Raw genomic sequence first — 13670 nt, forward strand, 5'->3', positions numbered from 1 at the left:
GAGATTCTCCAGGCAAGAACACTGGAGTGGGTTGCCATTTCCTTCTCCAATGCATGAAAGTGAAAAGTGAAACTTAAGTCTCTTAGTCGTGTCCGACTCCTAGCGACCCCATGGACTGCAGCCTACCAGGCTCCTCCGTCCATGGGATTTTTCAGGCAAGAGTACTGGAGTGGGGTGCCATTGCCTTCTCCTGACATACTACTAGACATACTGCTAGACCTCTAGAAATTTCACTGAGGTCAAAGACCCTAAATTTTTGTCAGAGTTACTTCCCACCCTCTGATACACAAATGTCTTACCAGTAAATCTAGAGTAGCTGCTACTTCCTACTCACTAGGTCCTATTAGTATAATGTGATCAATGTAATGGACCAATGTGATATCTTGTGGAGAAGGGCAATCAAGATTCCTGCAGGTGAAACTATGACACAGAGCTGGAGAGGTAATGTATCCCTGAGTTAGGACAGTAAAGGTGCATTGCTAGCCTTGCCAGCTGAAAGCAAACTCTTCTGGGGACACTTTTAGGTATGTATGAACAAAAAGGCCTTTGCAAAACCAATAGCTGCATGCCAGGTACCAGGGGATGTGTTAATTTGCTCAAGGAATGAAACCACATGTGGTACGGCAGCTGCAACTGGAGTCACCCCTTGGTTAAACTGATGATAATCTACTGTCATTCTCCAAGAACCATCTGTCTTCTGCACAAGCCAAATAGGAGAGTTGAAGGAGGACACAGTGGGAATCACCACCCCTGCATCTTTCAGTTCTGTGATGGTGGCGCTAATCTCTGCAATCCCTCCAGGAATGTGGTACTGCTTTTGATTGACTGGTTTCCTAAGTAGAGGCAGTTCTAATGGCTTCCACTTGGCCTTTTCCACCATAATAGCCCTCACTCCACAGGCCAGGGAACCAGTGTGGGGATTCTACAAGCTGCTAAGCATATCTATCCCAGTTTTGCATTCTAGCACTAGGGAGATAACCACAGGATGGCTTCAGGGACCCAGTGAGAGATGGAGCTAATCTGAAACTCCATTGATTGCCTGACCTCCATAAATCCCTACCCTGACTGGTGAACCACTGTGATATTTTGGGTCTCTTGGAATTACCATCAGTTTAGAACCGGCGTCCAGTTGTCCCCAAAAGGTCTGATTATTTCCTTTTCCCTAATGAACAGTTAGCCTGGTAAAAGGCTGTAGGTCTCTTTGGGGAAGGCAGGGAGAAAGATTAAGAGTATAAAATTTCAGTAGTGTACTGGGATCCTTCCTCAAGGGGATCTGGCCTTCTTTTCATTCAAGGAGTTCTGAGGCTGTTCATTGACTCATCTGGAGATTAACTGAGAGGTCATGACTCTGTTTCTTTGATTCAAGTTTGAATTTGGTTCACTTGACTTAGAACTCCTTTGCTTACATGGATACAGCAAGAATTTAGTAGGTTCCCTATCTATTTCACTTCTAGGAACACCACTATTAACTAGCCTGATATGGGCTAGGTGTACTTGAGTCACTGGGCTTCCGGGGTGACTCAGGGATAAAGAATCTGCCTGCAATGCAAAAGACATGGGTTCAATCCCTGGGTCAGGAAGACCCCCTGGAGAAGGAAATGGCAACCCACTCCAGTATTCTTCCCTGGGAAATCCCATGAACAGAGGAGCCTGGCAGGTTACAGTCCATGGGATCACAAAGGAGTTGGGCACAATTTAGAGACTAATCAACAAGTCACACTATTTTGATGCTTTGATTCTGCTTAGGGTAAGGTGGGGAACCACGCCCACCTTGACTTTGGTGGTTGAGTGTCACCATTTGGCCCTAGCCACTCCAGGATTCAGTTGTTCTTATTGTATCCAGGTTTTCCAATTGGTTGGCTTCAGTTCCCACCATACGGTCCAGCCTACAGAGAAGAGTGATCATGGAGCTCTTCAAGGATGCTGGGACTTCTCTTACAAATTTCTTTCTCAAAGCATTGATGAAAGATATGTCTTCTGGACCCTCCCAGTGTGAGTGAGTGGCTGCTACTGCTGCTGCTGCTAAGTCGCTTCAGTCGTGTCCGACTCTATGCGACCCCATAGACGGCGGCCCATCAGGCTCCCCTGTCCCTGGGATTCTCCAGGCAAGAACAGTGGAGTGGGTTGCCATTTCCTTCTCCAATGCATGAAAGGGAAAAGTGAAAGGGAAGTCGCTCAGTCATGTCCGACTCTTCGAGACCCCATGGTCTGCAGCCTACCAGGCTCCTCCATCCAGTACTCCAGTACATCCAGTACTCCATCAAGAGTACTGGAGTAGGGTGCCATTGCCTTCTCCAGAGTGAGTGGCTATTAACTGACAAATCCACTCTAACATTCCAATATCCCTAGGCCTCTGAACCCCTTCCTCTGTGCTGTGCTGTGCTTAGTTGGTCAGTTGTGTCAACTCTTTGGAACCCCATGGACTGCAGCCCGCAGGCTCCTCTGTCCATGGGGATTCTCCAGGCAAGAATACTGGAGTGGGTTGCCTTGCCCTGTTTCAGAGGATCTCCCCAACCCAGGAATCGAACTCAGGTCTCCTGCATTGCAGGAGGATTCTTTACCATCTGAGCCAGCAGGGAAGCCCATGCCTCTGAACCCCTTCCTCTACATTAAATTAGTTCACCCACCACTTTTGGTCCATGTTTCAGCTGATCAACCAAACCAGTTGTTCGAGGTCTTTCTACCTCCCCAGACTGCAACATTAAATGCAGAATCTCCGCTTGTTGTTGTTCAGTTGCTCAGTCATGTCTGACTCTTTGCGATCCCATGGACTGCAGCACACCAGGCTTCCCTGTCCTTCGCCATTTCCTGGAGCTTGCTCAAACTCATGTCTGTTGAGTCGGTGATGCCTTTCAACCATCTCATCCTGTCGTCCCCTTCTCCTCCTGCCTTCAGTCCTTCCCAGCATCAGGGTCTTTTCTAATGAGTTGGTTCTTCGCATCAAGTGGCCCAAGTATTGGAGCTTCAGCTTCAGCATCAGTCCTTCCAATGACTATTCAAGGTTGATTTCCTTTAGGATTGACTGATCTTATTGTCCCAGGGACTCTCAAGAGTCTTCTCCAGCACTTTGGAGAAACTGCAACATTAAATGCAGAATCTCCACTTAGTGAGCCCATGTCAGTAAATTCCACCTGGTCCAGCTTTCCATTCCTTCCACCATTATCCCACTCCTTAAGCAACCATTTCTACACATGTTCCCAGGAATTTTTTCTGTACAAATCAGAGAATTTAACTAGTTCTTTTGAAGTGTGGCTCACCTCCTCAGTGGATCCACACTTTGTACCTCACTTTTGGGGGCCTGGTGGAACTTTAGTCTGGTTATAGGTCTAGAAGCAAAGAGGGGTCATGGGGGTGGGTCCTGAAGAGAATCAGAATCGACTTGCATGAAGACTGCCTCCAGGAAGGCCATTATAGTTTTCTCAGGCAGTATGGAGTTTAATCCCCTCAGCTGGTGGCTCAGATGGTAAAGAATCTGCCTGCAATGTGGGAGACCTGGGTTGGATCCCTGGATTGAGATCCCCTGGAGAAAGAAATGGCAACCCACTCCAGTATTCTTGCCTGGAGAATCCCATGGACAGAGGAGGTTGGCAGGCTACAGTTCATGGGGTCACAAAGAGTTGGACATGACTGAGCGACTAACACTTTCACTTTCACAGGGTTAATCCCCTCCATTGGAGGTGAAAAAGCCTATACCAAGGGGTGGAGAGGCCACTTCCTCCACTAGGGGTGGGGAGATCTCATCCACTGGCAAAGAAGACTCATTAAAATTTAGGGGTTTAATGTTCCCCCTTCCCTTTATCAGGGTCTTCCCACACATCCCCAAACCAATTTACAGGATCCTGTTCTTTCCCAATCAATGCCCTCACATTAATAGCACTTACTGGGTGAGGCTGAGTTCAACTTGCATTGCAATTCATCCAACCATAGGATGATGTTCTGCATTTGATTTTCAGCAATTTCAGACCACTGGCTACAAGAGATAAGGCTCTCCTTCAAGTCACACATAGATGCTCTTAGGCCATTTATGCAATGCTTGAGCTGGGAATTTGAATCCCTGAGCTCATCCTTTTCCTTCACCACCTTGACCAACAGCATTAGAAGCAACCAACCAGCATTATTATATTCTTAGTTTTACAAAAAATGTTTGAAAATATCATAATCAGAGTCACCTAGCTTTTTGATCCTTAGAAATGGTTGTTTGCTGCTGCTGCTGCTAAGTTTAGAAGTATCCAATACAGATATTTTGTATATCTCTATAAGCTATTCACATCAAAACTACTACTGCTATAAAGAGCAGTACATGAGCAATACATGAGTATCGCCGTACTCATGTAATCACTTCAGTTGTGTCTGACTCTTTGCAACCCCGTGGACTATAGCCCACCAGGCTCCTATGTCCCTGAGATTTTTCAGGCAAGAATACTGGAGTGGGTTGCCATTTACAGTCATTAGTATATATAAATATGAGATACAGTCATTAGTATATATAAATCTAATCATATTAGAGAATCAGTTCCAGAAACCTCAGAACCAATTCACAAAACTTAAAACTCTGTTCCTATAGAACCATTCTTGGTATCAAAATCTGTATTAGTCAGGGTTCTCCAGAGAAATAGAATCAATAGAATACACACACACACACGTGTGTGTGTGTGTGTGTGTATGTATGTGTGTGTGTGTATATATATATATATATATATATAAAAGATTTATTGGGTTGAACAAAAAGTTTGAATTTTCCCGAACAAACTTTTTGGCCAACTCAACAGTGTAAGAATTGGCTCATGCAATTATAGAGGCCAAGAAGTTCCACTCTTGTCAAGCCAGAGAACTAGGAAAGCTGGTAATCTAATTCAGTCTGAGTTCAAAGATCTGAGAACCAGGAGCACTGATTTCTGAGAGCCGGAGAAGATGCTCTCAGCTCAAGCAAAAAGCAAATTCGTCCTTCCTCTGCTTTTTGTTCTATTCTGCCCCTTGAGGAGTTGGGTGATGTGCACCCACCTTGGAGAAAGTGTTCTTTACTCAATCTACCTACTGATCAAATGCTAATTTCTTCCAAAACCACCTTCACAGACACACGCAGAAATAATGTTTTACCAGTTTTCTGGGCATCCCTTAGCCAGTCCAATTGACACATAAAATTAACCAGCACAACACACATGCATGGAGACTACATGAAGCCACCGAAAACCTGCTTTAAAAGGTTAAAGAGAACGATCTCAGGGGCCCACACAGGACTGGGACTGATTTCTGTTCCCAGGAGACTGGGTGAAAAATCTCATAATTCACAGGGCACTAAGCAGAGTGCTTACAAGGTTTATGTCTCAGTGAAAGAAAGAAAGTGTTTGCCACTCAATTGTGTCCAACTCTTTGTGGCCCCATGGACTGTAGCCCGCCAGGCTCCTCTGTCCATGGGATTCTCCAGGCAAGAATACTAGAGCGGGTTGCCATTTCCTCCTCCAGGGGATCTTTTCCACCCAGTGATTGAACCCCAGTCTCCCGCATTGCAGGCTGACTCTTTACCAACTGAGCCACCAGAGAAGACCTATGTCTCAGTAGTGGGATAAAATTAGCTCTAAACTAAACATCGCTCTGGTCCTATTTTCCAAAGCTTGAAAACAAAGATTAAACAGATTCCAAGTTACTACATGCTATGGATTGGGAGCGATAATAATATGTCAATGTAGGTTCATCAGCTGAAACGGATGTATCGCTCTGGTGGGACACATTAGTAACGGGGGAGGCTACGTATGTGTGAGAGCAGAGGTCTGTGGGAAATCTCTGTACTTTCCTCTCAGTTTTGTTGTGAACCTAAAACGGTTCTAAAAAATTAAGATTTTAAATATGAAAAAATAAAGTTATAGCTAAAAAGACAACAAAATAGATGAAAATGGAATAATAAGAAACATCCCATCCAAAAGAAAACAGAGGGGAAAAAGGAGAAAGGAAACAAGCAACAAATGGGGCAAATAGAAAACAAATAGCAAGATGATGTATTTAAATCCAATCATATTACTTATCACATTAAATGTAAATGGTCTAAATGCCCCAATTAAGGAAAAGAAACCGTTAGATTAAAAATCAAGACCACATAATATGCTTGGCCCCTTAGGGCACTGAGTTTTTCTCTCCTTGCCTGGAGAATCCCGGGGACAGGGAAGCCTGGTGGGCTGCCGTCTATGGGGTCGCACAGAGTCAGACACGACTGATGTGACTTAGCAGCAGCAGCAGCAGAGCCTCAGAAAATGATGAAAGCTAACTCTTACTGAACATCTCCAGTGTGTGCCTTGTAGCTTTTAAGGGCTTGAGATGTATTATCTCATCTAATCCTCACAAGAGCCCCACGAGGCAGGTACTAATGTCATCCCTGCAGTATGGCTGAGGTTATAAACTGAGGCTTAAAGAAGTGAAGGAATGTGTCAAGGTCACCTCCTAATCCGAGGTGGACCCAGGCAGCCCCAGCAGCTGCTCTAACACTACACTCTGCCACCTGTTGGATGTATGGGCCCTTCCCTGTCGGGCCAAAGCAGAAGGCAGGACCATCTGTGCCAGGCTGAGAAGGGAGAAGACTTCCCAGCATGTGCTACAGGAATGTCAGTATAGAATAGCAATGAGTTAGCCTTGAGAAGCAGCTGCGGGCACACCCGAATGAATCTTCATCTGCCTCCATCTTCTTCCCGCAAGGCCTTGGTTCTGATTCCAGAGTTCAACTGACTGACCACCCAATACTTGGGTAATCTCTCGGTGGCCTGTCCCACCCTCAGATGGTTATTCTGCCAGCCAGTACTAGAGACAGGATCTCTCTGGGAAGACAAGTCCTTGGAAACCATTTCCAAATGCCACAAGCAACCAGATTATCCTAGCAACCCCAGGGAATTCAGAGTGGGTCTTTATCAAAGGTCTGCAGAACTGCTCCAGTGGCAGGAGAGACAGTCCTCAGAGGACCCAGGAATAATATAAAGTTATCTTGTTCATTCTTTGTTTGGTAAAAAATTTACTGAGGACCTTCTATGTGCCAGGCACTATTCTTGGCTCAAAAACACAGTGAGAACTGTGAAAAGGCCTTGCCTGCCAGGGCCTCACAGTCTAGTGGAGGGAGAAAGACAGAGGGAAAATAAATATTGGCAATAAAGCATGATGACTGATGAAACAGCCATCATGAGAAGGTACAATGAACACACCCAGTCACAGTTTGAAGGGTGAGCAGGAGTCTTTTGGGGATTCAAGGCAGGGAAAGCTGTCACAGGCAGAGGGCTGGCAGGCGCAGAAGCAGAGGCATAGGAGTGGGACGTGGTGGGGAGCTTCCGAGGCTTCTGTAGGCATGGAAGGTGCGAGTGAGGAGGTGCAGCCAGGCAAGCCAGAGAAATGGAAGGCGCCAGGTGAGAAAGGGCTCTGAAAGCCTGGCCAGGGAGTCTGGACTTGCCCTCCTGGTCTGGAACAAGACACCTTGAAGGGTTTCAGCAAATGAGTGACATGAGGCTATTGGCGGTTCAGAGAGGCCACTCTGGAGGCAGAGGAATGGCCACGCAGGGACTGAGGGAAGGCATTAAAGGCAGAGAGAGGAGAAAGGAGGCTGGTAAGGAGATGTTGGCAAGAGATAACATGGGTCTGAATCCAGTAAATGTCAGTCTGGCTAAGGAGGGTGTGAATGGAGTGAAGCGGTGGAACGGGCAGGCCCTAGAGGCTTATCAGACTCAGGGAGAGAAGCGGAAGCTGGCAGGGGTGGAGGTTTGTTCTGTGATTGATCTAAAAGATATTTCTGCAGAGGCAACACTGCCCAGAGTGTGACCACAGGCAGATGGAACAGCTAAACATGACTCTTAACCACTGGCTCTGACACCGATCGGGAGAGGTGGGCTCTGTCACTGAGGACACTGCAGGAGCCTGAGTTTCTCACAGTCCTGCAGGGTTGATAAGAGCTGATGGAGACCAGAAGCTGCTGGGGGCAGACAGAGCTCCAAACGTGGCCATCCTCACAATCTTAAAGGCCAAAAGTCACCTGGGAGAGACAGGAGTGATTCCAGGCAGTGGGACCCACTCTTCACTGCCTCTCTATCTTTCTCTAGGTTTATTTCTAATTCCCAGCCACACCTACAGGTCCCCTTTCACAATGCCTGCTCTGCCTCCAAGCCTGTGTACATGCTATTCCCTCTGCCTGAAATTTCTACTGCCTCTCGGATTTCTTAAACCCCACTCCAGATGACAGGATTCCTTCTGTGCTCTACCATCCCCTTGTCATAGTTCTAATGACAGTGAAGTGGTGGCCTTTCTTTTATTCACTGGATGAAACTGGATTTTGTCTACTTCTCAATTTTCAGAGTCAACTTGAGGCCTGAAAGGACGGAGGTTGATGGGGGCATGGATGAACAGAAGGAGGAAGTGATGGAAGAATGGTTGGAGGAATCAGTAGAAAAGTAGCTGGATGGATGAGTGGATGGATAAATGGAGATAACAGTTGGAGGAAGGGATGAATGGATACATATGGGAAAGGCAAAGCAATGAATGGATAGATGGAGAGCTATATAATTAAGTGAATGTATGAATTAGCTAAAAGATTAGTAAAGGAGTGAGTGAACAATAGAGTAAGAGAAAGAGCAAATAATGAGTATGCAAATAAGTGAATAATCATAAAAATAAATGAGTGAATAAATTGATGAGTGGGTGAATGAATAAGTAAATGGGGAAATAAGTAAAAGAATGAATGAATGAATGAATAAACTCTCTGCCTGAATAAAATAAAAAAACAAGTAAGTGGATGAATGAGTTGATGAATGAAAGTGGTGCATGAGGAAATGCCATGGGTATCTGGGCCGCCCAAGCAATGTACCTTAGGACTGTGTCGGGTGCATAAAGTGAAGTCGCTCAGTCGTGTCCGACTCTTTGTGACCCCACGGACTGTAGACTACCAGGCTTCTCCACCCATGGGATTTTCCAGGCAAGAGTACCGGAGTGGGTTGCCATTTACTTAATTAAGCGTCTGTTGAATGAACAGAAGAATGTTGGTAGACCAGTTGACTAAGTACTGTGGCAAACACTGAAGTCAATTTAAAAGATTTGGACTCTAATTCCAATTTTTTACTCTTCAATTATGTTATTTTGAATTTATCATATTCCTTCTCTAAGCTTCTGCTTCCCCATCTGTATAATGGGGTGATCATTTTATTTGTCAAGGCTGTTATAAAGATGTAATAATAAAAGCCATCTGGCAATGATAGGGGTTTAACAAAACTACTCCAGTACGCCCACTCTTTTTGTACTACTTTAAATATCTACTGGATATTTTTTAATATTAAAGCCCCCAACATGTCTCCTCTCTCACAGAAACACACTTTCTAATTTATACATCTGAGCAGCTGAATTTAACCTGTAGCACCTTCCAGGATACCGATCCGTACTCATGAATGCTCATCCACTCAAGCATTTAAATCTCAGTTGAGAGTCCTCAGCATTTACAGTTTATTATTGTTGCTTTTATCATCATCATTATTATCTAAAAAATTCCCCCAGAGCTTTAGATAAGGATAGATGGACAAAATTAATTGGGTCTGTTTTTATCTTATTTTAAACTTTGAGTGGAGGAAAAAATGGAACAGGTGGAGAAAGAAAAATGCTTTGTTCTCGAGTGAGGCTTAAATTTCTGAAGCCAATTGCCCAAGCTCACTCTTTACTCATGCAGATGGGAGCTCTGGCAAGCCTTATATTCTTTACTTTGCAGTAAGGAAATTGCTTAATCATTTGCAGCCAAAGAGAAAAGACGGCACCGAAGAACAGCCTATTTTAATAGGAAGCACAGAGACCTCTCATCTTAATGCTAATGACTTCCCATTTATATTAAATAGGCCTCTGAGCTCTGATCTTAAATCCTCATTTTCTTCTTGTCTCCTGGAGTTTGAACCATAAGACCACCAGGATGGTGGGGAAAAAACCCAAATCCCTCAACATGTATTGCTGAGTCTCACCACCAGGGGGCGCTCCCAGATCAGACACAGGTGGGTGCTGGCCACCTGCCTCTCTGCTGCCACCTTCTGTGGATGTAGCATCTTTGCAGACTTACCCAAAAGAGGTGGACCAGAGAACTCCTGCCTTCTGAAGATGACCATGAAGACCACATGCAGCTTTGAAGACTGGAAGTCACTACAGAGGAACCAGATGTTCCTTGAGGCTTCTCTGGATCACTGTGAAACATACCGGGCCTCAAGAGGAAGCGATGGGAACTAAACTGAGGCCCTACTATGTGCCAAGGCTTTACATACCTCAAGTTGTTCACTCTACAAACACTGAGGGCCTATGGGAGGAAGCTGAGGGCCGAGGCAGAAACTTGACCCTCGGATGAGTTTCATTGGCAGCCAGTACCACTCTCCACGTAAGTTACTAAGCAAGAAAGCAGTCTCGGATGCGGACTAGCCTCAGCCTAATTCCAGGTGAGCTCTGGAGCGCGAAGTGCACCACACAAGGTGAGGGGCTTTTGCACCCCAGGCCAGGGAAAGGAAGGGTAGACTTGCCGGGGAGAGGGCAGTTTTATGGAGAAGAGGGCACAGTGGTGAGCAATGGACTCGAAGCACTGAAAGAGAGGTGCGGCAGCCTCAAGTGGGGGTTTGGGTGTGGCGCGCATAGCACTGACTACGGAAGTCAGCGTGATCGCTCTCAGGTTATTATCACGTCCTGGATTCATCCCTTCCCAGCCACAGAGTGCGGAGATGGCTCTCAGAGAAGCCCCTCTTTCAGAGCTCCTCTGAGGACCTCGCTGGCACCCCAACACTTGCACAAGCGTCTCCCATGACCTTTTTCCTTGCTCCAAAGGAAAGCTTCCAGGAAGGTCAGTGTGTGACCTCGGGAAGTTGAACTGAGTGAGGTGGGGCAGTGGGGACCTGCGTGGGCTCCCTGAGCTCACACACCTGTGCTGACCTGAAGCAATTCATTCTTGATGCCTTTTCTCTTGCCTCCTCTCATGCAGTCAGTTGCCATGTCCTGCCCATTCCATCCTTTTCATGCTCCCCACGCAGCTGGCATCACTAGGTAGCCAACAGGGACTTTGAGATCACCCACAAAAACCTCAGCTTAGCTCCTGAGTAAGCCTGGGAATTTCAGTGTCAGAAAGATTTTTTTTTGTATGTAGAAAAGTTTGCCTATGAGTGCTTATTATTTAATTAATATTCATTGTATTACAGTAGCTTAAATAAAAAACTAGTCATTCTTAAGTTTGAAGTTCAATTTACAAACCATTATTCTATTTTTATGCAGTCACTTTTAAGGGGCTTTTGATTAATGACCAATCCACTCATAGTCAGTTAAATGATCCATCCCATTTGCAAACTTGGTTAATTAAATTATCTTCAACATTTTTCATAGGACTTACTAATTTAACACATTCAATTTCCTTTTTTAAACACTTTCATTGCCTGACCTGACAAGCATAACTTTCCAAAGTACTTAAACTACTTTGGAGAATCTAATTTAAAAACTTATACATACAGTTAATCTCAAGATCGTGTATACATTCTGGTATCATTTATAAATTTAGTATAAGAAGATTTGTATGCTTTTCTGCAGAAGAATCACGAGTCTAAAATCAATTACACATTTTTAAATTGGAGTCACAAGGCTAATTTGTTCATACTCTAATATGCAAAAAAAAAAGTCTCTTCGATGTTATGAATACTTTAAATACCAAATACATAATGATATGGGTTTGATTTCTAACCTTTGCTGGGTTGCAGGTATTTGCGTAGTGAAGGGACAGCCTCCTTCCTCAATGAATTGCAGGTGACTTCCTTCAGTTTGCTAGGCCATCTCAGGGGAAAAGGTTTCATGTTGTGGCAGAAATTGCTGGACCCCCATATCCATACTCTCCTTCCTCTTTAGAAACAGAACTTCAGTTTCTGAACTGGCATTTGGCCACCTGAAATAAAGAAAGTATTTCCCAGCCTCCCTTGCAGCTCAGTGTGACCATGTAACAAAGATCTGGCTGGTGAGAGAGAAGCAGAAATATTAAGTGGCGACTTTAAGAAGCCTTTCTGAAAAGACAGTTGGTGTGTGTGTCCTTTCTCTCTTTTGTCCATTCCTCCATCTTGCCACCTGGACTGTGGGTGTGATGGGTAGAATCTAGCTACTTTTGGACCCAGAGGACCAGGGGCCCCCTGGGAATGGTGGAGGGGTTAGCTGGAAGGATCTCCTGGGATTGGAGGACTTCATGGAGCAGAAGGTCCATTTCAGCCTGTGGTAGATTGTTAGGAAGACCCCTGCTGTCCCAATACCTCTGGGCCACGTGACTTTGCCCTCTTTCTGTCAAGAAACAAAGTCTATTTCCCTGCCCTGAATCTGGACTGGTCCTGTGATTTGATCAGTAACATGTTTCAGAATTGGCATTGAGTGACCACAGGGGCTGCACAGCTTCCACATTTGCCATCTTGAAGGGCTGACGCGAGACCCCAAGAGAGGATATGAGGGTCTCAGCCGGGAGCTACAGCTGCAGGGATGAGAGTGAGGCTGCCCTCCAGCTGAGCTCAGGAGAAGCCCATGGGGGAGGAGTTCCAACACCACCCAGAATGGAAGAGATAAACTGTCATTGTTTTCAGCCACTAAATTTTAAGACAATTTGTTTATGCAGAAAAGGCTGGATAAAAGAGCCCCTGGGCTGCCCACCTCTGACCTTTTCATGAGAAAGAAACCTTGTTCTTGTTGAAGCCATTCTTGTCGCAGGTCTCAGGTGGGCCAGGTTGCGATGCACCCGTGGACCAGAGGTGTACGCTGGGATGTGACACCGCAGAGGCCAGGGTGATGCTCTGTGGCCGCTGAATGACAGGCTGAGCCCTTTTTGAATTGGTTGCCATGACGACAAGGGACTCCATTTCCTCTAAAAAGGTTGGTCTCATAGACAATTCGATTCTGGCCATACCCATTACCTAATTCTTCTGACTGATCTGAAACTACAAACCCCCCTCACACACTGTGCCTTGCCCGGGAGGTCAAAGCCGACTTCCTCTGCTAATCTCCTTACAACCTAATTGAATTCTTACCCTTACTGTCTGCCCAGGCTTAACTCTGATAGATACTCAGAGGCTGCCTCTTGGATTCTGTATCTCTTCCTGTGCTCTCTGCTACATCATCCCTGAAGCTGAGTTAGACAGGGACGGCGCACCTTCTCCTGCACTGAGCCTTAGTGTCCTGATCTGTAGGCAGAGACTGGATCAGACCTAAAGCAGTTGCTGGGAGATCCTTGAGAAAACATCTACAAACAGCTTGCAGCCCTCAGTCCCTTTCTCGGTGTCCCTGAATGACGCCCCAGGGCACTAGCACATCTCAGGGCTCGCCAAGGCCTGGAGGCCGGGGTGGCTCTCCACCTCTGCCGCTGCAAGCCCCTCCCACCCTCTCCCCCGCTCTCACCCCCACCCCCCACCCCCTCACCCCACCCCTGCACTGGCCTCACGCACTTCCTCAAGCCCCTGTGTGTTCCCACCTCTGGGCCTTGGCCCTTGCTGTTCCTCCTGCCAGGAATGCTCTCCCCTTGGCTCTTCTGTACCTGGCTCCTTCCCCACCCTTCAGGCCTTATTTTGAGAGTCATTTTCCTGATCATATTGTCAAAAGGTCCAGTCTGTCCTATCTTACCCCAACCTAAGAAAATAACCTTAACAATTAAATTATAACTTTAATAAAAAGTAAAGCTCTTAGTT

Source organism: Bos grunniens, chromosome 13, assembly GCF_055505025.1.
Source record: "Bos grunniens cultivar Pamir isolate PY7600 chromosome 13, Bosgru_T2T1.0, whole genome shotgun sequence".
In the NCBI taxonomy this organism is placed as follows: Eukaryota; Metazoa; Chordata; class Mammalia; order Artiodactyla; family Bovidae; genus Bos; species Bos grunniens.